Source organism: Anomaloglossus baeobatrachus, chromosome 6 (genome assembly GCF_048569485.1).
Source record: "Anomaloglossus baeobatrachus isolate aAnoBae1 chromosome 6, aAnoBae1.hap1, whole genome shotgun sequence".
Classification (NCBI taxonomy): domain Eukaryota; kingdom Metazoa; phylum Chordata; class Amphibia; order Anura; family Aromobatidae; genus Anomaloglossus; species Anomaloglossus baeobatrachus.
Genome location: NC_134358.1, coordinates 454,143,470 through 454,168,563, shown reverse-complemented (window position 1 = coordinate 454,168,563; position 25,094 = coordinate 454,143,470).

Below are 25,094 nucleotides of genomic sequence, written 5' to 3'. Positions count from 1 at the left end.
TATGTGCGTGTGGAATGTCCGTGTGTTCGTGAGTGAAATAACTGACATGTGTGTGTGTGTGTTGTCCGTGTAAAATGTTCCGTGTGTGTGTGTGATGCACATGTCGTTGATACATGTCGGCAGACAGCAGACAGAGTTGCGCGATGAGAATGAACTCAGGTGAACTTCACCCGACTTCATTGTCATGCTGCGGCTCTGTCTGTGTGCCGCGTACTGATTAGCGGTCACCCGTGAAGGACTCACCGGTGACCGCTAATCCCCTGACTGAATTGAGCAGCCGTCTCTCATACTTACCGTTCCCCGATCTCCGGCGCGGCGCTGCACCGGCTGTTATAAAAACTTCGGCGGCTTTTACTATTTTGAAAAAGCCGGCCGCTCATTAATCAATCTCGTATTCCCTGCTTTACCCACCCACCGGCGCCTGTGATTGGTTGCAGTCACACACGCCCACCACGCTGAGTGACAGCTGTCTCACTGCAGCCAATCACAGCAGCCGGTGGGCGTGTCTATACTGTGCAGTAAAATAAATAAGTAATTAAAAAAAACGGCCTGCGGTCCCCCCCCCATTTTAATACCAGCCAGATAAAGCCATACGGCTGAAGGCTGGTATTCTCAGGATGGGGAGCCCCCACGTTATGGGGAGCCCCCCAGCCTAACAATATCAGTCAGCAGCCGCCCAGAATTGCCGCATACATTATATGCGACAGTTCTGGGACTGTACCCGGCTCTTCCCGATTTGCCCTGGTGCGTTGGCAAATCGGGGTAATAAGGAGTTATTGGCAGCCCATAGCTGCCAATAAGTCCTAGATTAATCATGTCAGGCGTCTCCCCGAGATACCTTCCATGATTAATCTGTAAGTGACATTTAAAAAACACACACACACCCAAAAAAATAATTTATTAGAAATAAAAAACACTAACTAAGTCCCTCATCACCAATTTATTAACCCCGACAAAGCCCTCCATGTCCGGCGTAATCCACGGACCTCCAGCGTCACTTCCAGCTCTGCTACATGCAGGTGACAGGAGTAGAGATGAGCGAACCGGTCGCGGTTCGGCTCGAGGTTGGTTCGCCGAACGGACCTCCCGTTCGAGTTCGGTTCGTCGAACGTTCGACGAACCGAACTCGAACTGCATAGGAAACAATGGCAGGCAATCACAAACACAGAAAAACACCTAGAAAACACCCTCAAAGGTGTCCTAAAGGTGACAAACAACTCAAACACATTGGAAAGTGACAAGGACATATACTCATGCGAAAACAAAACAGCTGGACAAGGAAAAAGAGGAGGACACACAGATATAGGCATGGCACGCCCTTCTAAAATCATGTAAAACACCGCAAGGTGACTCCAAGCGGAGTCTCCCTTTTTTCCAAAAATTGGGCCACACACACACCCACCCTTCAGTGGTAGCACTTGTGCCCCAGTTGCACACTTCACAGCTAGATTTGCATCAAGCACATTCAAAAATACGCCATAATTAACCGTCCCCAGGATGACACCAGGGTAGGTAGCTAAGTCTTTCCTGATCCCAGCTCTGTGCAGCTTGGATCATTTATAAAAAACACAGCAATCAAGGGTTACTCCAAGCGGAGTCTCCCTTTTTTCCAAAAATTGGGCCCCACACACACCCACCCCTTCAGTGGCAGCAGTTGTGCCCTAGTTGTACACTTCACAGCTACATTTGCATCAAGCACATTCAAAAATACGCCATTCTTATCCGTCCCCAGGATGACACCGGGGTAGGTAGCAAAGTCTTTCCTGATCCCAGCTCTGTTCATCTTGGCTTCTTTTAAAAACAATGTAAGCAAGGGTTACTCCAAGCGGAGTCTCCCTTTTTTCCAAAAATTGGGCCCCACACACACCCACCCCTTCAGTGGCAGCAGTTGTGCCCTAGTTGTACACTTCACAGCTAGATTTGCATCAAGCACATTCAAAAATACGTCATTCTTATCCGTCCCCAGGATGACACCGGGGTAGGTAGCAAAGTCTTTCCTGATCCCAGCTCTGTTCATCTTGGCTTCTTTTAAAAACACATCAAGCAAGGGTTACTCCAAGCGGAGTCTCCCTTTTTTCCAAAAATTGGGCCCCACACACACCCACCCCTTCAGTGGCAGCAGTTGTGCCCTAGTTGTACACTTCACAGCTACATTTGCATCAAGCACATTCAAAAATACGCCATTCTTATCCATCCCCAGGATGACACCGGGGTAGGTAGCAAAGTCTTTGCTGACCCATGACTTGTTCATCTTGGCTTCTTTTAAAAACAATGTAAGCAAGGGTTACTCCAAGCGGAGTCTCCCTTTTTTCCAAAAATTGGGCCCCACACACACCCACCCCTTCAGTGGCAGCAGTTGTGCCCTAGTTGTACACTTCACAGCTACATTTGCATCAAGCACATTCAAAAATACGCCATAATTAACCGTCCCCAGGATGACACCAGGGTAGGTAGCAAAGTCTTTCCTGATCCCAGCTCTGTTCATCTTGGCTTCTTTTAAAAACAATGTAAGCAAGGGTTACTCCAAGCGGAGTCTCCCTTTTTTTCCAAAAATTGGGCCCCACACACCCACCCATTCAGTGGCAGCACTTGTGCCCCAGTTGTACACTTCACAGCTAGATTTGCATCAAGCACATTCAAAAATACGTCATTCTTATCCGTCCCCAGGATGACACCGGGGTAGGTAGCAAAGTCTTTCCTGATCACAGCTCTGTTCATCTTGGCTTCTTTTAAAAACACATCAAGCAAGGGTTACTCCAAGCGGAGTCTCCCTTTTTTCCAAAAATTGGGCCCCACACACACCCACCCCTTCAGTGGCAGCAGTTGTGCCCTAGTTGTACACTTCACAGCTACATTTGCATCAAGCACATTCAAAAATACGCCATTCTTATCCATCCCCAGGATGACACCGGGGTAGGTAGCAAAGTCTTTGCTGACCCATGACTTGTTCATCTTGGCTTCTTTTAAAAACAATGTAAGCAAGGGTTACTCCAAGCGGAGTCTCCCTTTTTTCCAAAAATTGGGCCCCACACACACCCACCCCTTCAGTGGCAGCAGTTGTGCCCTAGTTGTACACTTCACAGCTACATTTGCATCAAGCACATTCAAAAATACGCCATTCTTATCCGTCCCCAGGATGACACCGGGGTAGGTAGCAAAGTCTTTCCTGATCCCAGCTCTGTTCATCTTGGCTTCTTTTAAAAACACATCAAGCAAGGGTTACTCCAAGCGGAGTCTCCCTTTTTTCCAAAAATTGGGCCCCACACACACCCACCCCTTCAGTGGCAGCAGTTGTGCCCTAGTTGTACACTTCACAGCTACATTTGCATCAAGCACATTCAAAAATACGCCATTCTTATCCGTCCCCAGGATGACACCGGGGTAGGTAGCAAAGTCTTTCCTGATCCCAGCTCTGTTCATCTTGGCTTCTTTTAAAAACACAGCAAGCAAGGGTTACTCCAAGCGGAGTCTCCCTTTTTTTCCAAAAATTGGGCCCCACACACCCACCCATTCAGTGGCAGCAGTTGTGCCCCAGTTGTACACTTCACAGCTAGATTTGCATCAAGCACATTCAAAAATACGTCATTCTTATCCGTCCCCAGGATGACACCGGGGTAGGTAGCAAAGTCTTTCCTGATCCCAGCTCTGTTCATCTTGGCTTCTTTTAAAAACACATCAAGCAAGGGTTACTCCAAGCGGAGTCTCCCTTTTTTCCAAAAATTGGGCCCCACACACACCCACCCCTTCAGTGGCAGCAGTTGTGCCCTAGTTGTACACTTCACAGCTACATTTGCATCAAGCACATTCAAAAATACGCCATTCTTATCCGTCCCCAGGATGACACCGGGGTAGGTAGCAAAGTCTTTCCTGATACCAGCTCTGTTCATCTTGGCTTCTTTTAAAAACACAGCAAGCAAGGGTTACTCCAAGCGGAGTCTCCCTTTTTTTCCAAAAATTGGGCCCCACACACCCACCCATTCAGTGGCAGCAGTTGTGCCCCAGTTGTACACTTCACAGCTAGATTTGCATCAAGCACATTCAAAAATACGTCATTCTTATCCGTCCCCAGGATGACACCGGGGTAGGTAGCAAAGTCTTTCCTGATCCCAGCTCTGTTCATCTTGGCTTCTTTTAAAAACACAGCAAGCAAGGGTTACTCCAAGCGGAGTCTCCCTTTTTTCCAAAAATTGGGCCCCACACACACCCACCCCTTCAGTGGCAGCAGTTGTGCCCTAGTTGTACACTTCACAGCTACATTTGCATCAAGCACATTCAAAAATACGCCATAATTAACCGTCCCCAGGATGACACCAGGGTAGGTAGCAAAGTCTTTCCTGATCCCAGCTCTGTTCATCTTGGCTTCTTTTAAAAACAATGTAAGCAAGGGTTACTCCAAGCGGAGTCTCCCTTTTTTTCCAAAAATTGGGCCCCACACACCCACCCATTCAGTGGCAGCACTTGTGCCCCAGTTGTACACTTCACAGCTAGATTTGCATCAAGCACATTCAAAAATACGTCATTCTTATCCGTCCCCAGGATGACACCGGGGTAGGTAGCAAAGTCTTTCCTGATCCCAGCTCTGTTCATCTTGGCTTCTTTTAAAAACACATCAAGCAAGGGTTACTCCAAGCGGAGTCTCCCTTTTTTCCAAAAATTGGGCCCCACACACACCCACCCCTTCAGTGGCAGCAGTTGTGCCCTAGTTGTACACTTCACAGCTACATTTGCATCAAGCACATTCAAAAATACGCCATTCTTATCCATCCCCAGGATGACACCGGGGTAGGTAGCAAAGTCTTTGCTGACCCATGACTTGTTCATCTTGGCTTCTTTTAAAAACAATGTAAGCAAGGGTTACTCCAAGCGGAGTCTCCCTTTTTTCCAAAAATTGGGCCCCACACACACCCACCCCTTCAGTGGCAGCAGTTGTGCCCTAGTTGTACACTTCACAGCTACATTTGCATCAAGCACATTCAAAAATACGCCATTCTTATCCGTCCCCAGGATGACACCGGGGTAGGTAGCAAAGTCTTTCCTGATCCCAGCTCTGTTCATCTTGGCTTCTTTTAAAAACACAGCAAGCAAGGGTTACTCCAAGCGGAGTCTCCCTTTTTTTCCAAAAATTGGGCCCCACACACCCACCCATTCAGTGGCAGCACTTGTGCCCCAGTTGTACACTTCACAGCTAGATTTGCATCAAGCACATTCAAAAATACGTCATTCTTATCCGTCCCCAGGATGACACCGGGGTAGGTAGCAAAGTCTTTCCTGATCCCAGCTCTGTTCATCTTGGCTTCTTTTAAAAACACAGCAAGCAAGGGTTACTCCAAGCGGAGTCTCCCTTTTTTTCCAAAAATTGGGCCCCACACACCCACCCATTCAGTGGCAGCACTTGTGCCCCAGTTGTACACTTCACAGCTAGATTTGCATCAAGCACATTCAAAAATACGTCATTCTTATCCGTCCCCAGGATGACACCGGGGTAGGTAGCAAAGTCTTTCCTGATCCCAGCTCTGTTCATCTTGGCTTCTTTTAAAAACACATCAAGCAAGGGTTACTCCAAGCGGAGTCTCCCTTTTTTCCAAAAATTGGGCCCCACACACACCCACCCCTTCAGTGGCAGCAGTTGTGCCCTAGTTGTACACTTCACAGCTACATTTGCATCAAGCACATTCAAAAATACGCCATTCTTATCCATCCCCAGGATGACACCGGGGTAGGTAGCAAAGTCTTTGCTGACCCATGACTTGTTCATCTTGGCTTCTTTTAAAAACAATGTAAGCAAGGGTTACTCCAAGCGGAGTCTCCCTTTTTTCCAAAAATTGGGCCCCACACACACCCACCCCTTCAGTGGCAGCAGTTGTGCCCTAGTTGTACACTTCACAGCTACATTTGCATCAAGCACATTCAAAAATACGCCATTCTTATCTGTCCCCAGGATGACACCGGGGTAGGTAGCAAAGTCTTTCCTGATCCCAGCTCTGTTCATCTTGGCTTCTTTTAAAAACACAGCAAGCAAGGGTTACTCCAAGCGGAGTCTCCCTTTTTTTCCAAAAATTGGGCCCCACACACCCACCCATTCAGTGGCAGCAGTTGTGCCCCAGTTGTACACTTCACAGCTAGATTTGCATCAAGCACATTCAAAAATACGTCATTCTTATCCGTCCCCAGGATGACACCGGGGTAGGTAGCAAAGTCTTTCCTGATCCCAGCTCTGTTCATCTTGGCTTCTTTTAAAAACACAGCAAGCAAGGGTTACTCCAAGCGGAGTCTCCCTTTTTTTCCAAAAATTGGGCCCCACACACCCACCCATTCAGTGGCAGCAGTTGTGCCCCAGTTGTACACTTCACAGCTAGATTTGCATCAAGCACATTCAAAAATACGTCATTCTTATCCGTCCCCAGGATGACACCGGGGTAGGTAGCAAAGTCTTTCCTGATCCCAGCTCTGTTCATCTTGGCTTCTTTTAAAAACACAGCAAGCAAGGGTTACTCCAAGCGGAGTCTCCCTTTTTTTTCCAAAAATTGGGCCCCACACACCCACCCATTCAGTGGCAGCAGTTGTGCCCGAGTTGTACACTTCACAGCTAGATTTGCATCAAGCACATTCAAAAATACGTCATTCTTATCCGTCCCCAGGATGACACCGGGGTAGGTAGCAAAGTCTTTCCTGATCCCAGCTCTGTTCATCTTGGCTTCTTTTAAAAACACATCAAGCAAGGGTTACTCCAAGCGGAGTCTCCCTTTTTTCCAAAAATTGGGCCCCACACACACCCACCCCTTCAGTGGCAGCAGTTGTGCCCTAGTTGTACACTTCACAGCTACATTTGCATCAAGCACATTCAAAAATACGCCATAATTAACCGTCCCCAGGATGACACCAGGGTAGGTAGCAAAGTCTTTCCTGATCCCAGCTCTGTTCATCTTGGCTTCTTTTAAAAACAATGTAAGCAAGGGTTACTCCAAGCGGAGTCTCCCTTTTTTTCCAAAAATTGGGCCCCACACACCCACCCATTCAGTGGCAGCACTTGTGCCCCAGTTGTACACTTCACAGCTAGATTTGCATCAAGCACATTCAAAAATACGTCATTCTTATCCGTCCCCAGGATGACACCGGGGTAGGTAGCAAAGTCTTTCCTGATCCCAGCTCTGTTCATCTTGGCTTCTTTTAAAAACACATCAAGCAAGGGTTACTCCAAGCGGAGTCTCCCTTTTTTCCAAAAATTGGGCCCCACACACACCCACCCCTTCAGTGGCAGCAGTTGTGCCCTAGTTGTACACTTCACAGCTACATTTGCATCAAGCACATTCAAGAATACGCCATTCTTATCCATCCTCAGGATGACACCGGGGTAGGTAGCAAAGTCTTTGCTGATCCATGACTTGTTCATCTTGGCTTCTTTTAAAAACAATGTAAGCAAGGGTTACTCCAAGCGGAGTCTCCCTTTTTTCCAAAAATTGGGCCCCACACACCCACCCATTCAGTGGCAGCACTTGTGCCCTAGTTGCAAACAGGATGTTTTGATTTGCATCAAGCACATTCCAAATCAACAAGCATTTACTCTCCCCAGGATGACACAGGGGTAGTAAATTCCTTCTGGATCCATGACTTGTTCATTTTGATGAACGTCAGTCTGTCCACATTGTCACTGGACAGACGCGTGCGCTTATCTGTCAGCACACACCCAGCAGCACTGAATACACGTTCAGAGACAACGCTGGCAGCTGGACACGACAAAATCTCCAAGGCGTAAGTTGCGAGCTCTGGCCATTTTTCTAGGTTTGAAGCCCAAAAGGAGCAAGGCTCCAGTTGCACAGTCATGGCATCGATGTTCATTTGGAGATACTCCTGTATCATCCTCTCCAGCCGTTGACTATGTGTCAGACTTGTTGTCTCTGGTGGCCTTGCAAAAGAGGGTCTAAAAAAATTATGAAAAGATTCCATAAAATTGCTGTTACCGGCACCAGATACGGTCCTACTGGTACGGGTAGACTGTTGAAGATGACAAGACCGTCCCATGTTTGTCAAGTTACAACTGGGAGATTCACTCCCTGCACCTGCACGGTTGTTTGGTGGAAAAGCCGAGCTAAGATCTAGTAACAGCTTCTGCTGATACTCCTGCATACGTGCGTCCCTTTCTATGGCTGGAATTATGTCACAAAATTTGGACTTGTACCGGGGATCTAATAGTGTGGCAATCCAGTAGTCATCATCACTTCTAATTTTGACAATACGACTGTCATGTTGGAGGTAGTGCAACAAAAAGGCACTCATGTGTCTTGCGCAGCCATGCGGACCAAGTCCACGCTGTGTTTGTGGCATAGAGGTGCTACCCGTTCTTTCTTCCTCTGACATCTGACCCCAACCTCTTTCAACTGAAATTTGACCAAGGTCTCCCTCATCCGCTGAGTCTTCCATGTCCATGGACAGTTCGTCCTCCATTTCTTCATGTTCTCCTGCACCTTGCTCAACATTTCGCCTGCTACTATGCGCCCTTGTCGATCCCTGTCCCCCTTGGTCCCATGCCTGCTGCGTTGGTGATGATGAACGTCTGGACCTTGGTGATGTTGTTGTCCCTTGCGCATATGAATCCTCCTGTAGTTCCTCCCCTTCATGTTGTCCCACCCCCTGACTCCGAATAGTGTTTAGCGTGTGCTCCAGCATGTAAATGACTGGAATCGTCATGCTGATAATGGCATTGTCAGCGCTAAACATATTCGTCGCCATGTCGAAACTGTGCAGAAGGGTGCATAGGTCCTTGATCTGAGACCACTCCATCAGGGTGATCTGCCCCACCTCTGCATCTCGTTGGCCCAGGCTATACGTCATGACGTATTGCACCAGGGCTCTGCGGTGCTGCCACAGTCGCTGTAACATGTGGAGAGTTGAATTCCAGCGTGTCGCCACATCGCATTTCAGGCGATGAACCGGCAGGCCGAAAGACTTCTGGAGCGATGCAAGTCGCTCAGCTGCGGCGCTTGAACGGCGGAAGTGAGCAGACAGTTTTCGTGCCCTGTTCAGAAGGCCATCTAGGCCGGGATAGTGTGTTAAAAATTGCTGCACGACAAGGTTCAACACGTGAGCCATACAAGGTACGTGTGTCACCTTGCCCAGGCGAAGGGCCGCACCCAGGTTTGCAGCATTGTCGCACACGGCCTTACCAGGCTGCAGGTTGAGTGGAGACAACCATTTATTAAACTCGGACCGCAGAGCTGACCACAACTCCTCAGCTGTGTGACTCTTATTACCAAGACATGTCAAGCTAAAGACCGCCTGATGCCGTTGCGCTCTGCTGCCAGCATAGTAATGAGGGGTGCGTGATTCCTTCTGCGCAGTGAGAACGCTGGTGGCCTGACCAGGCAGGCTTGGGGCGGAGGTGGAGGACCCAGATGAGGTGGAGGATGCAGAAGCAGTGGCGGAACTTGGACAGACAGAGGATTGACACACAAGTCGTGGGGACGGCAAGACTTGTGCAGCAGACCCTTCACCATCTATCACCATAGTTACCCAGTGCCCAGTCAGCGACATGTAACGTCCCTGTCCATGCTTACTGGTCCAAGTATCGGTGGTGAAATGCACCCGTTCACACACAGAGTTTCTCAAGGAAGCGGTGATGTTGTGTGCGACATGCTGGTGTAGCGCGGGCACACCTTTCTTAGAGAAGTAGTGGCGACTAGGCATCTGGTACTGGGGCACAGCGACAGACATAAGGTCTCTAAAATCCTGTGTGTCCACTAGGCGGAAAGGCAGCATTTCGGTAGCCAACAGCTTACAGAGGGATAGAGTCAACCTCTTAGCTTTGTCATGGGTCGGAGGAAGTGGCCTTTTATTTGACCACATCTGAGGGACAGAGATCTGGCTGCTGTGTGTAGACGGTGTTGAGTAGGGTGTCCCTGGAAAAATGCAGGTTTGTGAGGAAAGTGCAGGCGGAGACATGATGTTGCCTTCATCCAACGTTGGTGCTATCGATGTCTGAGAGAGCTGTACACACTCACTTGTTTCCCCTTCCAAACCAACTGACGACCTTACAAGCAAACTGCCTGTTGCGGTTACAGTGGTGGAAGTTTTGCGTGGAAAAACAGGTGTGACAGCTGTCCCCACAGTCCTAGAAGATGAAGAGCGCGCGGATGCACTGGAAGGGGCGGGCGGTGGATGGTTCGCTCCGCTAGGCCGCATTGCAGCACGGTGAGCTTCCCACCGGGACTTATGATATTTAGTCATGTGACGATTCATGGAAGAAGTTGTCAAACTGCTGAGGTTTTGACCTCTACTAACAGAATCATGACAAATGTTACATATCACATGAGTTGGGCGATCTTTTTCGATGTGAAAAAAGGACCAGGCTAGGCAAGGCTTAGAGGCCATGCGACCTGTTGATCCACCCCGAATAATGCTCATAGGCAGAGTGGTGGCTGAGGATGCAGTTGTAGACGTGCTACCAGTGCTCCGACTCTGTCCAGGAAGGCGCAAGGTAACTTCGTCGTCGGTTGCATCCTCCTCCACCGCCTCTGTTGACCTCCTCGAGTGCCTGACTGGGGGTTGACAGTAGGTGGGATCTAGAACGTCATCATCAATTGTTGTGTTTGCACTCCCCTCCCCCTCAGACCGAGCCTCTTCTTGCCCTGACCGAATATTTAAGTTGTCATCCCAATCGGGTATCTGCGTCTCATCTTCATCAGTATGTTCCTCATTGTCTATAACCACAGGTGTTACAGTTTGTGACAAAGGGTCAACATTATGCTCAGAAACTTGGTCCTCACGGCCTGAATCAGAGTCACAAAGGTTCTGGGCATCACTGCAGACCATTTCCTGTTCTGTACTCACTGTAGCTTGGGAGCAGACCTCTGATTCCCAGGCTATAGTGTGACTGAACAGCTCTGCAGACTCAGCCATCTCAGTTCCACCATACTGTGCAGGGCTGATGGAGACTTCAGAGCTGGGAGAAATCAAGTGTGATTGGGATGACAACTCAGAGGACTGGTGTTTTTTGGATGCGGTACTTGAAGTGGCTGAGAGGGCACTTGTTGGACCACTTGAGATCCATTCAAGCATTTTCCTTTTTTGCCCATCATCTACCTTTGTTCCTCTTGTTCGTGTCCGTAAAAAAGGGAGCACATCGGATTGTCCACAATAAGTAGTAGACATCTTACTTTTGCTAGTAGATGGTCTATCTGCAGCAGATGATAATGGAGCTTTGCCACCTTCCCCACTGACAAAACCTTTTTTGCCTTTTCCACCACGCCTCTTCCCCTTTCCACCAGCATCTGTCATTTTGCCACTCATGTTGATTGCGACAAGATTGTGGACTGAAAATGTGGTAGTAAAAATTGAGAGGTGGTGAAGATTGCAGTGGTGGTCTAGCTTTATTAACAGCAGAATAATAAAGAATAAATATCCCTGACAATGTAACTTAGTTATAATTAGTTGGAGTGTGCAACGCAGGCAGATGCGCTCTGCAAATGTCTTGGCACTAGTGGGACTATAGCAAAGTCCAATAGCCACGTATAGGATGCCACTAGGTACACTAAGTGTTTGCTAGTATAATGGCTTAGTTATAATTAGTTGGAGTGTGCAACGCAGGCAGATGCGCTCTGCAAATGTCTTGGCACTAGTGGGACTATAGCAAAGTCCAATAGCCACGTATAGGATGCCACTAGGTACACTGAGTGTGTGCTAGTATAATGGCTTAGTTATAATTAGTTGGAGTGTGCAACGCAGGCAGATGCGCTCTGCAAATGTCTTGGCACTAGTGGGACTATAGCAAAGTCCAATAGCCACGTATAGGATGCCACTAGGTACACTGAGTGTGTGCTAGTATAATGGCTTAGTTATAATTAGTTGGAGTGTGCAACGCAGGCAGATGCGCTCTGCAAATGTCTTGGCACTAGTGGGACTATAGCAAAGTCCAATAGCCACGTATAGGATGCCACTAGGTACACTGAGTGTGTGCTAGTATAATGGCTTAGTTATAATTAGTTGGAGTGTGCAACGCAGGCAGATGCGTTCTGCAAATGTCTTGGCACTAGTGGGACTAAAGCAAAGTCCAATAGCCACGTATAGGATGCCACTAGGTACACTGAGTGTGTGCTAGTATAATGGCTTAGTTATAATTAGTTGGAGTGTGCAACGCAGGCAGATGCGCTCTGCAAATGTCTTGGCACTAGTGGGACTAAAGCAAAGTCCAATAGCCACGTATAGGATGCCACTAGGTACACTGAGTGTGTGCTAGTATAATGGCTTAGTTATAATTAGTTGGAGTGTGCAACGCAGGCAGATGCGTTCTGCAAATGTCTTGGCACTAGTGGGACTAAAGCAAAGTCCAATAGCCACGTATAGGATGCCACTAGGTACACTAAGTGTTTGCTAGTATAATGGCTTAGTTATAATTAGTTGGAGTGTGCAACGCAGGCAGATGCGCTCTGCAAATGTCTTGGCACTAGTGGGACTATAGCAAAGTCCAATAGCCACGTATAGGATGCCACTAGGTACACTGAGTGTGTGCTAGTATAATGGCTTAGTTATAATTAGTTGGAGTGTGCAACGCAGGCAGATGCGTTCTGCAAATGTCTTGGCACTAGTGGGACAAAAGCAAAGTCCAATAGCCACGTATAGGATGCCACTAGGTACACTAAGTGTTTGCTAGTATAATGGCTTAGTTATAATTAGTTGGAGTGTGCAACGCAGGCAGATGCGCTCTGCAAATGTCTTGGCACTAGTGGGACTATAGCAAAGTCCAATAGCCACGTATAGGATGCCACTAGGTACACTGAGTGTTTGCTAGTATAATGGCTTAGTTATAATTAGTTGGAGTGTGCAACGCAGGCAGATGCGCTCTGCAAATGTCTTGGCACTAGTGGGACTATAGCAAAGTCCAATAGCCACGTATAGGATGCCACTAGGTACACTAAGTGTTTGCTAGTATAATGGCTTAGTTATAATTAGTTGGAGTGTGCAACGCAGGCAGATGCGCTCTGCAAATGTCTTGGCACTAGTGGGACTATAGCAAAGTCCAATAGCCACGTATAGGATGCCACTAGGTACACTGAGTGTGTGCTAGTATAATGGCTTAGTTATAATTAGTTGGAGTGTGCAACGCAGGCAGATGCGTTCTGCAAATGTCTTGGCACTAGTGGGACTAAAGCAAAGTCCAATAGCCACGTATAGGATGCCACTAGGTACACTGAGTGTTTGCTAGTATAATGGCTTAGTTATAATTAGTTGGAGTGTGCAACGCAGGCAGATGCGCTCTGCAAATGTCTTGGCACTAGTGGGACTATAGCTAAGTCCAATAGCCACGTATAGGATGCCACTAGGTACACTAAGTGTTTGCTAGTATAATGGCTTAGTTATAATTAGTTGGAGTGTGCAACGCAGGCAGATGCGCTCTGCAAATGTCTTGGCACTAGTGGGACTAAAGCAAAGTCCAATAGCCACGTATAGGATGCCACTAGGTACACTAAGTGTTTGCTAGTATAATGGCTTAGTTATAATTAGTTGGAGTGTGCAACGCAGGCAGATGCGCTCTGCAAATGTCTTGGCACTAGTGGGACTATAGCAAAGTCCAATAGCCACGTATAGGATGCCACTAGGTACACTGAGTGTGTGCTAGTATAATGGCTTAGTTATAATTAGTTGGAGTGTGCAACGCAGGCAGATGCGTTCTGCAAATGTCTTGGCACTAGTGGGACAAAAGCAAAGTCCAATAGCCACGTATAGGATGCCACTAGGTACACTAAGTGTTTGCTAGTATAATGGCTTAGTTATAATTAGTTGGAGTGTGCAACGCAGGCAGATGCGCTCTGCAAATGTCTTGGCACTAGTGGGACTATAGCAAAGTCCAATAGCCACGTATAGGATGCCACTAGGTACACTGAGTGTTTGCTAGTATAATGGCTTAGTTATAATTAGTTGGAGTGTGCAACGCAGGCAGATGCGCTCTGCAAATGTCTTGGCACTAGTGGGACTATAGCAAAGTCCAATAGCCACGTATAGGATGCCACTAGGTACACTAAGTGTTTGCTAGTATAATGGCTTAGTTATAATTAGTTGGAGTGTGCAACGCAGGCAGATGCGCTCTGCAAATGTCTTGGCACTAGTGGGACTATAGCAAAGTCCAATAGCCACGTATAGGATGCCACTAGGTACACTGAGTGTGTGCTAGTATAATGGCTTAGTTATAATTAGTTGGAGTGTGCAACGCAGGCAGATGCGCTCTGCAAATGTCTTGGCACTAGTGGGACTATAGCAAAGTCCAATAGCCACGTATAGGATGCCACTAGGTACACTGAGTGTGTGCTAGTATAATGGCTTAGTTATAATTAGTTGGAGTGTGCAACGCAGGCAGATGCGCTCTGCAAATGTCTTGGCACTAGTGGGACTATAGCAAAGTCCAATAGCCACGTATAGGATGCCACTAGGTACACTAAGTGTTTGCTAGTATAATGGCTTAGTTATAATTAGTTGGAGTGTGCAACGCAGGCAGATGCGCTCTGCAAATGTCTTGGCACTAGTGGGACTATAGCAAAGTCCAATAGCCACGTATAGGATGCCACTAGGTACACTGAGTGTGTGCTAGTATAATGGCTTAGTTATAATTAGTTGGAGTGTGCAACGCAGGCAAATGCGCTCTGCAAATGTCTTGGCACTAGTGGGACTATAGCAAAGTCCAATAGCCACGTATAGGATGCCACTAGGTACACTGAGTGTGTGCTAGTATAATGGCTTAGTTATAATTAGTTGGAGTGTGCAACGCAGGCAGATGCGTTCTGCAAATGTCTTGGCACTAGTGGGACTAAAGCAAAGTCCAATAGCCACGTATAGGATGCCACCAGGTACACTGAGTGTTTGCTAGTATAATGGCTTAGTTATAATTAGTTGGAGTGTGCAACGCAGGCAGATGCGCTCTGCAAATGTCTTGGCACTAGTGGGACTAAAGCAAAGTCCAATAGCCACGTATAGGATGCCACTAGGTACACTAAGTGTTTGCTAGTATAATGGCTTAGTTATAATTAGTTGGAGTGTGCAACGCAGGCAGATGCGCTCTGCAAATGTCTTGGCACTAGTGGGACTATAGCAAAGTCCAATAGCCACGTATAGGATGCCACTAGGTACACTGAGTGTGTGCTAGTATAATGGCTTAGTTATAATTAGTTGGAGTGTGCAACGCAGGCAGATGCGTTCTGCAAATGTCTTGGCACTAGTGGGACAAAAGCAAAGTCCAATAGCCACGTATAGGATGCCACTAGGTACACTAAGTGTTTGCTAGTATAATGGCTTAGTTATAATTAGTTGGAGTGTGCAACGCAGGCAGATGTGCTCTGCAAATGTCTTGGCACTAGTGGGACTATAGCAAAGTCCAATAGCCACGTATAGGATGCCACTAGGTTCACTGAGTGTTTGCTAGTATAATGGCTTAGTTATAATTAGTTGGAGTGTGCAACGCAGGCAGATGCGCTCTGCAAATGTCTTGGCACTAGTGGGACTATGGCCTCTGCCACACTCACGTGAATTTCACGCACGTGCCGAGAGACACGTATTTTCCCTGCGTGTTGCGTGCAGGTAAGTACGTGTCTCTGGTACGTGCGTGACACGTGTGTTCTACGTGTGCTATCCGCGATAGCACACGTAGAATCAGTAATTATTATACTCACCTGGTCCTCCCTGCTGTCCGCGCTGCTGTCCGTGGTGCTGATCCTCGGTCTCCAGCCCTCCCGTCTCCCCGCTGCTGCTGCTGCCAGGCAGTGAAGTGAATATTCAATGAGAATAATGAGCGGCGGTCGGCAGCAAGAGGCAGCAGCGGCAGAGACAGGAGGGCTGGAGAAGGTGAGTTAATGTTTTTTATTTTTTTCCCTGACATGTGTGTTTACTCCGGCGCGTGTCACACGGGACCGCATCCACACTACACCCGTGTGGTACGGGTGCGGGCCGTGTAACACCCGTGCTGCCGGAGAAAACACTGACATGTCAGCGCTTTGAAAATCGCACACACGTACAAACGCACACGGACACACGTTCCGTGTGGTTTTACGTGTGTGTGCCTGCTACCATAGGGTAGCATTGCTGTACATGTCTCCGTGCCGCCGGTACGTGTAAAAAATGCCAAACACGTGCCGGAGGCACGGATGTGTGGCAGAGGCCTATAGCAAAGTCCAATAGCCACGTATAGGATGCCACTAGGTACACTAAGTGTTTGCTAGTATAATGGCTTAGTTATAATTAGTTGGAGTGTGCAACGCAGGCAGATGCGCTCTGCAAATGTCTTGGCACTAGTGGGACTAAAGCAAAGTCCAATAGCCACGTATAGGATGCCACTAGGTACACTGAGTGTTTGCTAGTATAATGGCTTAGTTATAATTAGTTGGAGTGTGCAACGCAGGCAGATGCGCTCTGCAAATGTCTTGGCACTAGTGGGACTATAGCAAAGTCCAATAGCCACGTATAGGATGCCACTAGGTACACTAAGTGTTTGCTAGTATAATGGCTTAGTTATAATTAGTTGGAGTGTGCAACGCAGGCAGATGCGCTCTGCAAATGTCTTGGCACTAGTGGGACTAAAGCAAAGTCCAATAGCCACGTATAGGATGCCACTAGGTACACTGAGTGTTTGCTAGTATAATGGCTTAGTTATAATTAGTTGGAGTGTGCAACGCAGGCAGATGCGCTCTGCAAATGTCTTGGCACTAGTGGGACTATAGCAAAGTCCAATAGCCACGTATAGGATGCCACTAGGTACACTAAGTGTTTGCTAGTATAATGGCTTAGTTATAATTAGTTGGAGTGTGCAACGCAGGCAGATGCGCTCTGCAAATGTCTTGGCACTAGTGGGACTAAAGCAAAGTCCAATAGCCACGTATAGGATGCCACTAGGTACACTAAGTGTTTGCTAGTATAATGGCTTAGTTATAATTAGTTGGAGTGTGCAACGCAGGCAGATGCGCTCTGCAAATGTCTTGGCACTAGTGGGACTATAGCAAAGTCCAATAGCCACGTATAGGATGCCACTAGGTACACTGAGTGTGTGCTAGTATAATGGCTTAGTTATAATTAGTTGGAGTGTGCAACGCAGGCAGATGCGTTCTGCAAATGTCTTGGCACTAGTGGGACAAAAGCAAAGTCCAATAGCCACGTATAGGATGCCACTAGGTACACTAAGTGTTTGCTAGTATAATGGCTTAGTTATAATTAGTTGGAGTGTGCAACGCAGGCAGATGCGCTCTGCAAATGTCTTGGCACTAGTGGGACTATAGCAAAGTCCAATAGCCACGTATAGGATGCCACTAGGTACACTGAGTGTTTGCTAGTATAATGGCTTAGTTATAATTAGTTGGAGTGTGCAACGCAGGCAGATGCGCTCTGCAAATGTCTTGGCACTAGTGGGACTATAGCAAAGTCCAATAGCCACGTATAGGATGCCACTAGGTACACTAAGTGTTTGCTAGTATAATGGCTTAGTTATAATTAGTTGGAGTGTGCAACGCAGGCAGATGCACTCTGCAAATGTCTTGGCACTAGTGGGACTATAGCAAAGTCCAATAGCCATGTATAGGATGCCACTAGGTACACTAAGTGTGTGCAAGTATAATGGCTTAGTTATAATTAGTTGGAGTGTGCAACGCAGGCAGATGCGCTCTGCAAATGTCTTGGCACTAGTGGGACTATAGCAAAGTCCAATAGCCACGTATAGGATGCCACTAGGTACACTGAGTGTGTGCTAGTATAATGGCTTAGTTATAATTAGTTGGAGTGTGCAACGCAGGCAGATGCGCTCTGCAAATGTCTTGGCACTAGTGGGACTATAGCAAAGTCCAATAGCCACGTATAGGATGCCACTAGGTACACTAAGTGTTTGCTAGTATAATGGCTTAGTTATAATTAGTTGGAGTGTGCAACACAGGCAGATGCGCTCTGCAAATGTCTTGGCACTAGTGGGACTATAGCAAAGTCCAATAGCCACGTATAGGATGCCACTAGGTACACTGAGTGTGTGCTAGTATAATGGCTTAGTTATAATTAGTTGGAGTGTGCAACGCAGGCAGATGCGCTCTGCAAATGTCTTGGCACTAGTGGGACTATAGCAAAGTCCAATAGCCACGTATAGGATGCCACTAGGTACACTGAGTGTGTGCTAGTATAATGGCTTAGTTATAATTAGTTGGAGTGTGCAACGCAGGCAGATGCGCTCTGCAAATGTCTTGGCACTAGTGGGACTATAGCAAAGTCCAATAGCCACGTATAGGATGCCACTAGGTACACTGAGTGTGTGCTAGTATAATGGCTTAGTTATAATTAGTTGGAGTGTGCAACGCAGGCAGATGCGTTCTGCAAATGTCTTGGCACTAGTGGGACTAAAGCAAAGTCCAATAGCCACGTATAGGATGCCACTAGGTACACTAAGTGTTTGCTAGTATAATGGCTTAGTTATAATTAGTTGGAGTGTGCAACGCAGGCAGATGCGCTCTGCAAATGTCTTGGCACTAGTGGGACTATAGCAAAGTCCAATAGCCACGTATAGGATGCCACTAGGTACACTGAGTGTGTGCTAGTATAATGGCTTAGTTATAATTAGTTGGAGTGTGCAACGCAGGCAGATGCGTTCTGCAAATGTCTTGGCACTAGTGGGACTAAAGCAAAGTCCAATAGCCACGTATAGGATGCCACTAGGTACACTAAGTGTTTGCTAGTATAATGGCTTAGTTATAATTAGTTGGAGTGTGCAACGCAGGCAGATGCGCTCTGCAAATGTCTTGGCACTAGTGGGACTATAGCAAAGTCCAATAGCCACGTATAGGATGCCACTAGGTACACTGAGTGCTTGCTAGTATAATGGCTTAGTTATAATTAGTTGGAGTGTGCAACGCAGGCAGATGCGCTCTGCAAATGTCTTGGCACTAGTGGGACTATAGCAAAGTCCAATAGCCACGTATAGGATGCCACTAGGTACACTAAGTGTTTGCTAGTATAATGGCTTAGTTATAATTAGTTGGAGTGTGCAACGCAGGCAGATGCGCTCTGCAAATGTCTTGGCACTAGTGGGACTATAGCAAAGTCCAATAGCCACGTATAGGATGCCACTAGGTACACTGAGTGTGTGCTAGTATAATGGCTTAGTTATAATTAGTTGGAGTGTGCAACGCAGGCAGATGCGCTCTGCAAATGTCTTGGCACTAGTGGGACTATAGCAAAGTCCAATAGCCACGTATAGGATGCCACTAGGTACACTGAGTGTTTGCTAGTATAATGGCTTAGTTATAATTAGTTGGAGTGTGCAACGCAGGCAGATGCGCTCTGCAAATGTCTTGGCACTAGTGGGACTATAGCAAAGTCCAATAGCCACGTATAGGATGCCACTAGGTACACTGAGTGTTTGCTAGTATAATGGCTTAGTTATAATTAGTTGTAGTGTGCAATGCAGGCAGACGTGCTCTGCAAATGTCTTTGCACTAGTGGGACTATAGCAAAGTCCAATAGCCACAGATAGGATGCCACTAGGTACACTGAGTGTTTGCTAGTATAATGGCTTAGTTATGAGTTGGAGTGTGCAGAGGACAAGAGGGTACAGTGGCAGGATTGTGGTGCTCTGGGTAGAGGAATGGAAGCCTGCCTTTCTATTCCCTCCTAATGGTGAAATGCAGGGAGGAAATCCCTGACCTTGGCTGCACAGACGCTGGCGCTGTTTTCAGGACCTGTCACCTTAACTCTGACCCTGCCGGTTTGAGCCCTTAAAAGGACTGCTATAAAGTGCTCTCCCTATGCTGTCTAACGCTGTGTATGCAGCGCATACAGCTGTATCAGCGATAGGACTCAAGACGGAGCTGCGACAGTGATGTCTGACACCAAAGACGCAGAAGGCAGATAATGGCGTCCGTGAAGAAAATGTCCGGTTTTATAATGCAGGGACATGTGACATGCAGATCCTATCACACATGCCGTTGCTTCTCTGGCTCAAAGTCCACTTAGCTGTGTGTGTGTCTGTGATTGGCTGACATGCTGGCCCGCCCCACAAGACGCGCGCGCTTAGGGAAGGAAGACAAGAAAAAAAAAAAAAAAATGGCGATCGCCATTATAGAAACAGCAGTGATCTGAAGGCGCTGTTCACGCACACTATACACTGAAATGTGATAATAGTTTGATTCACAGAGTGACTTACACTATTACAGCAGAAACCAAGCTATGATTTAGCTGTTTTTTGGCTGCTAGAACCGTTCTCGAACGTTTCTAGAACTATCGAGCTTTTGCAAAAAGCTCGAGTTCTAGTTCGATCTAGAACATGCCCCAAAATCACTCGAGCCTAGAACTGGAGAACCACGAACCACGAACCGCGCTAAACTCTAGACAGGAGCTGCAGAATACACCGCCGCTCCTGTTAGCTCCACGCAACAAATGAGGTGAGTAACGCGATCAGCTGCTGTCAGTCAGGTAACTCGCGGCCACCGCTGGATCCAGCGGTGGCCGCGGGTAACCTCAGTGTCAGCTCAGCTGATCGCGCTACTCACCTCATTTGTTGCGTGGAGCTGACAGGAGCGGCGGTGTATTCTGCTGCTCCTGTCACCTCCATGCAGCAGAGCTGGAAGCGACGCTGGAGGTCCGTGGATTATGCCGGACATGGATGGCTTTGTCGAGGTTTTTTCGGGTGTGTGTGTGTTTTTTAAATGTCACTTACAGATTAATCATGGAAGGTTTCTCGGGGAGACGCCTGACATGATTAATCTAGGACTTATTGGCAGCTATGGGAAGCCAATAACTCCTTATTACCCCGATTTGCCAACGCACCAGGGCACATCGGGAAGAGCCGGGTACAGTCCCAGAACTGTCGCATATAATGTATGCAGCAATTCTGGGCGGCTGCAGACTGATATTGTTAGGCTGGGGGGCTCCCCATAACGTGGGGCTCCCCATCCTGAGAATACCAGCCTTCAGCCATATGGCTTTATCTGGCTGGTATTAAAATGGGGGGGACCGCACGCCGTTTTTTTTAATTATTTATTTATTTTACTGCACAGTATAGACACGCCCACCGGCTGCTGTGATTGGCTGCAGTGAGACAGCTGTCACTCAGCGTGGTGGGCGTGTGTGACTGCAACCAATCACAGACGCCGGTGGGCGGGTAAAGCAGAGAATACGAGATTGATTAATGAGCAGCCGGCTTTTTCAAAATAGTAAAAGCCGCCGAAGTTTTTATAACAGCCGTGCAGCGCCGCGCCGGAGATCGGGGAACGGTAAGTATGAGAGAGGGGGGGGAACTGACCGACAGACAGCTAGAGGGACAGATAAGACAGAGAGACCGACCGACAGACATAGAGACCGACCGACGGACTGAGGGAGAGAATGAAACAGAAAAAGAAAAAAGACCGACATCACATGAAAAAAGCACAAAACGTACAGGGAGCAAACAGAGATGCGTCCGTGTCACTCGGACGTGCGCACAGACCCATTGACTTTCATTGGGTCCGTGCTGCGTGTTGCGTGCAGAAAACAGACATGCTGCCGTGCAAAACGCACACAGGTACGGATCACGGACAAACGGACATACATCAAAAACGCACGTGGAGCTTTTATCATACAATAACATTGGTGCACGTTTGGCCGTGTCTCCAGTATACACGGAAACGGACCAAACACGCACGTGTTTCACGGATGTGTGTTTCAGGCCTCAAACAAAGTACTTGCATGGAACAGAAAAACCCATCATCATTACTTATACTAGGTTTGTATAAGGCAAAATTAAACAGACTAAGAAATTGGCAACATTCTACATACCGTACATGTGTTCTTAGTTTAATATATCCTGCTTCAGTTTTAATGACAAAAATCCCACATTCTACAAATTTTTGTTTCTGCATCAAGGGTCATTTGATGATTCAGCCAAGTAAATAAATAAAAGGGGGAAACCAGATAAACTTACGGAAATGTAGGAAATAAAAAGATAGGGAAATAATGAAATATTTATCTTAAATCTAGCTATACTTTTGAAAGGCTTCATTGTTACAGTAAGAAAGATAACGAGGCTTATTTGGACAGCTTATTGCAGCAGTGTTGAAGGATAAATATGCATACTTAAAGGGTTTTTTTTATGGGGAAATATAAAGATCTAGGATACATGCGCTAAACAACTGATTCAATTGTTATTTGTGCCAAAGAAATGTAAGGAGAGTATATGAGGCAGAACTGACTACCTATTATGTCAAGAGTTTCAGGAAACCAAAAGTGATGAAATAGAAATTATTTTATCTATGCCTTGCAAAATGTGATCATACCTAAGTTTGTTATATCCCTAGAACACACAACAATAGAAATCTACAATAGAAAACAAGTAACCTAGCAGGCCTGTGAGGCTGTTAGGGCCAGGTGGACGGGCAGACCCAGGAGGTGGATCCACTGGGCTGAACTCCTCACTGAAGGCAAGGGGTCTGGTAGCCGGAGCACTACAGGTAGCAGGATAGTCCGTGCAAAATAGTGGAATGTAGAAGTCCCTGGGACCACGGAGTCACAGATGGTAGTCCGGGTGACGGAGCTCAGGTTCGGAGGCCAAGATGTTGTCAGGCAGATGTCCAGAACTGATGGAGCGAGAGGACGGGTCACCACAGGGATCAAAGATGGTACGGACTGACGGGATGGCAGATAGTCAGCGTGCGGAGTTCGGGAATCGGCAGGACCGGATGGCGAGGCAGGAGCGGCTCTAGAAGAGAGAGAGGTGAGTATATCACAGAGACAAGGAGACCTGACTCCTAGCTTAGGAAACACGAAGAACAGGCCCCGCCCACTTGGACATTAAACCCCTTTATACCCTGTACCTGTGTGTTCAATATCCTGTCTGTGGACGCTGGCCCTTTAAGAAAGGGTCAATGACCGCGCGCGCGCCCTAATGCGCATGCGCGAGGCCCTGGTGCCAGAAGCCAGAGCAGGGAGCGGCGAACAGGAGGCAGGGGAGCTGGGCTGGAGCGAAGCTGACAGCGGACGCTGGGAGCGGGGACCGGGACGCCTGGGGATCCTAGGTGAGGAGGCCTGGAGGCTGTGGAGCGGGGGACGCCGGACAGAGGAGCCGGGGAGCGAGCCAGGGAAGCCGGGGAGCGTGGCAGGGGAGCCGGGGAGCTGGACAGGGGACCCGGGGAGCGTGACAGAGGCCCAGGTATGCGTTCTAGGGATATAGTATATCAAGGATTCTCAAGCTAAAATATGCTAATGATCCAGCACTTTTCTGATGTTCATCAGGATTTATAGAGCGTCTACAGCACTTGTATACACAATTGAATCACACTGGAAAACAATACTAATATCAGTAACCAAGACTAGTTAAATTATCACTGTTAGGCCTAAGCCACGCGGCGAGAAAAACAGTGCGAGTGGAGTGCGATAAAACATCGCATTCCACTCGGACCAATATTAGCCTGTGTGTCAGCGCACATGAGCGATTATTTTCTCAGCACTAATCGGACTGAGAAAGCAATCGCAGCATGCTGCAACTGTAATGCGAGACTCTTTCTCTCGCACCCATTCAAGTGAATGGGGGAGAGAAAAATCGCACTGCACTCGCGGTACACCGGTGTACCGCTAGTGCAGTGCGAGAATGGCAATAGCCGGCTATGCAGGAGAGAGGGAGAGAAATCCCTCCCTCCCCTCCTGAGTGCCGGCCCACCCCCTGCAGCTGAGGTCTGCTCGCACGAACGGACCTCAGTAGCAAGGACACACGCATGACACTCGGCTCTGCTGTACTGCCAGCATGAGCCGAGTGTCATGCAAGTGGATCGCAGTAGTCCCCGTGTAACCCTAGCCTTAGGGTAAGTGCGCACGTGTGCGTATTACATGCAGTTACGCTGCGTTCTGCACCGCAGCGTAACTGCATGCGTCCTGCGTCCCCTGCACAATCTATGGAGATTGTGCAGGAGCCGTGCGCACGTGGCATGTTAGAACGCAGCGATTCGGCTGCTTGTGACATGTCACTTCTTTCGTGCGTTCTGCATGCTGTGTATAGGGAGAGGCAGCATGCAGAGCGCACGAATCTGCCGGCACCATGCGCTTCAGAACGCAGCTTTTCAGCTTTTCATTTTCGGTGCGGTGCAGAGCGAACACGTGCGCACATAGCCTTATTGTTAGTAACTATACACTCATATGACGACCAATGCAATGACTACTAAATTTAGAAGGTACTTTATTTACCCAAGTTAATGCCTTCAGTTGAAAAAATTACTTAAAGCTATAAATAAAATAAATAAATCTTTATTTTTATATAGCGCTAACATATTCCACTGCGCTTTACATACATCAGGAACACTGTCCCCATTGGGGCTCACAATCTAAATTCCCTATCTATGTTTTTGAAGTGTGGGAGGAAACCGGAGAACCCAGAGGAAGCTCACGCAAACATGGGGAGAAGATACAAACTCATTGCAGATACTGTCCTTGGTGGGATTCGAATCCAGGACCCCAGCACTGCAAGACTGCAGTGCTAACCACTGAGCCACCGTGCCGCTATGTGCGCACGCTGCGTTTTTGTGAGTTTTCTGGGTGCAGTTTTGGTCTCAAAACTGCATGAATTTCCTTCCCCAGCAAAGTCTGAGATTTCATTTTTGCTGTCCACACATTGCCGTTTTTTTTTTTTGCTGCGCCTTTGTTGTGACTACAAAGGTGCAGCATGTCAATTCTTTTTGCGTTTTTCACTGCATTTTTCACCCATTGAATGCATTGGAGAAAAATGCAGCAAAAAAACCCCATCAAAACGCATAAAAAATGCATGCTTTTTTTATGCGTTTTTCCTGTGGATGCGGTTTGGGGGCCAAAAATGCTGCATCTTTGTGGTCAGAAAAAACGCAGCGTGCGAACATACCGTAAAAGTGCCAGCCACAACATGTCTTCCTTCTGTGTAACTTGCTCTACACTGCCTGTTGTCAAGTGTAATCAATCTCTAGCAGCAGAGATGCTGAGACAGATTAAAAAAAGTGGGGGCAGTTTGTCTCTCTGCATACAGACCAGGGGCACAGGGGCCCAGGAGGTAAGGGGGTCCATTTCTACCTCCGAATTCAGGTTAAAATGTGCATTCTGATGAGCTTTCTGACTGTAAAGGACCCTTATATTGTAACCTCAACCTTCCACACTCACCT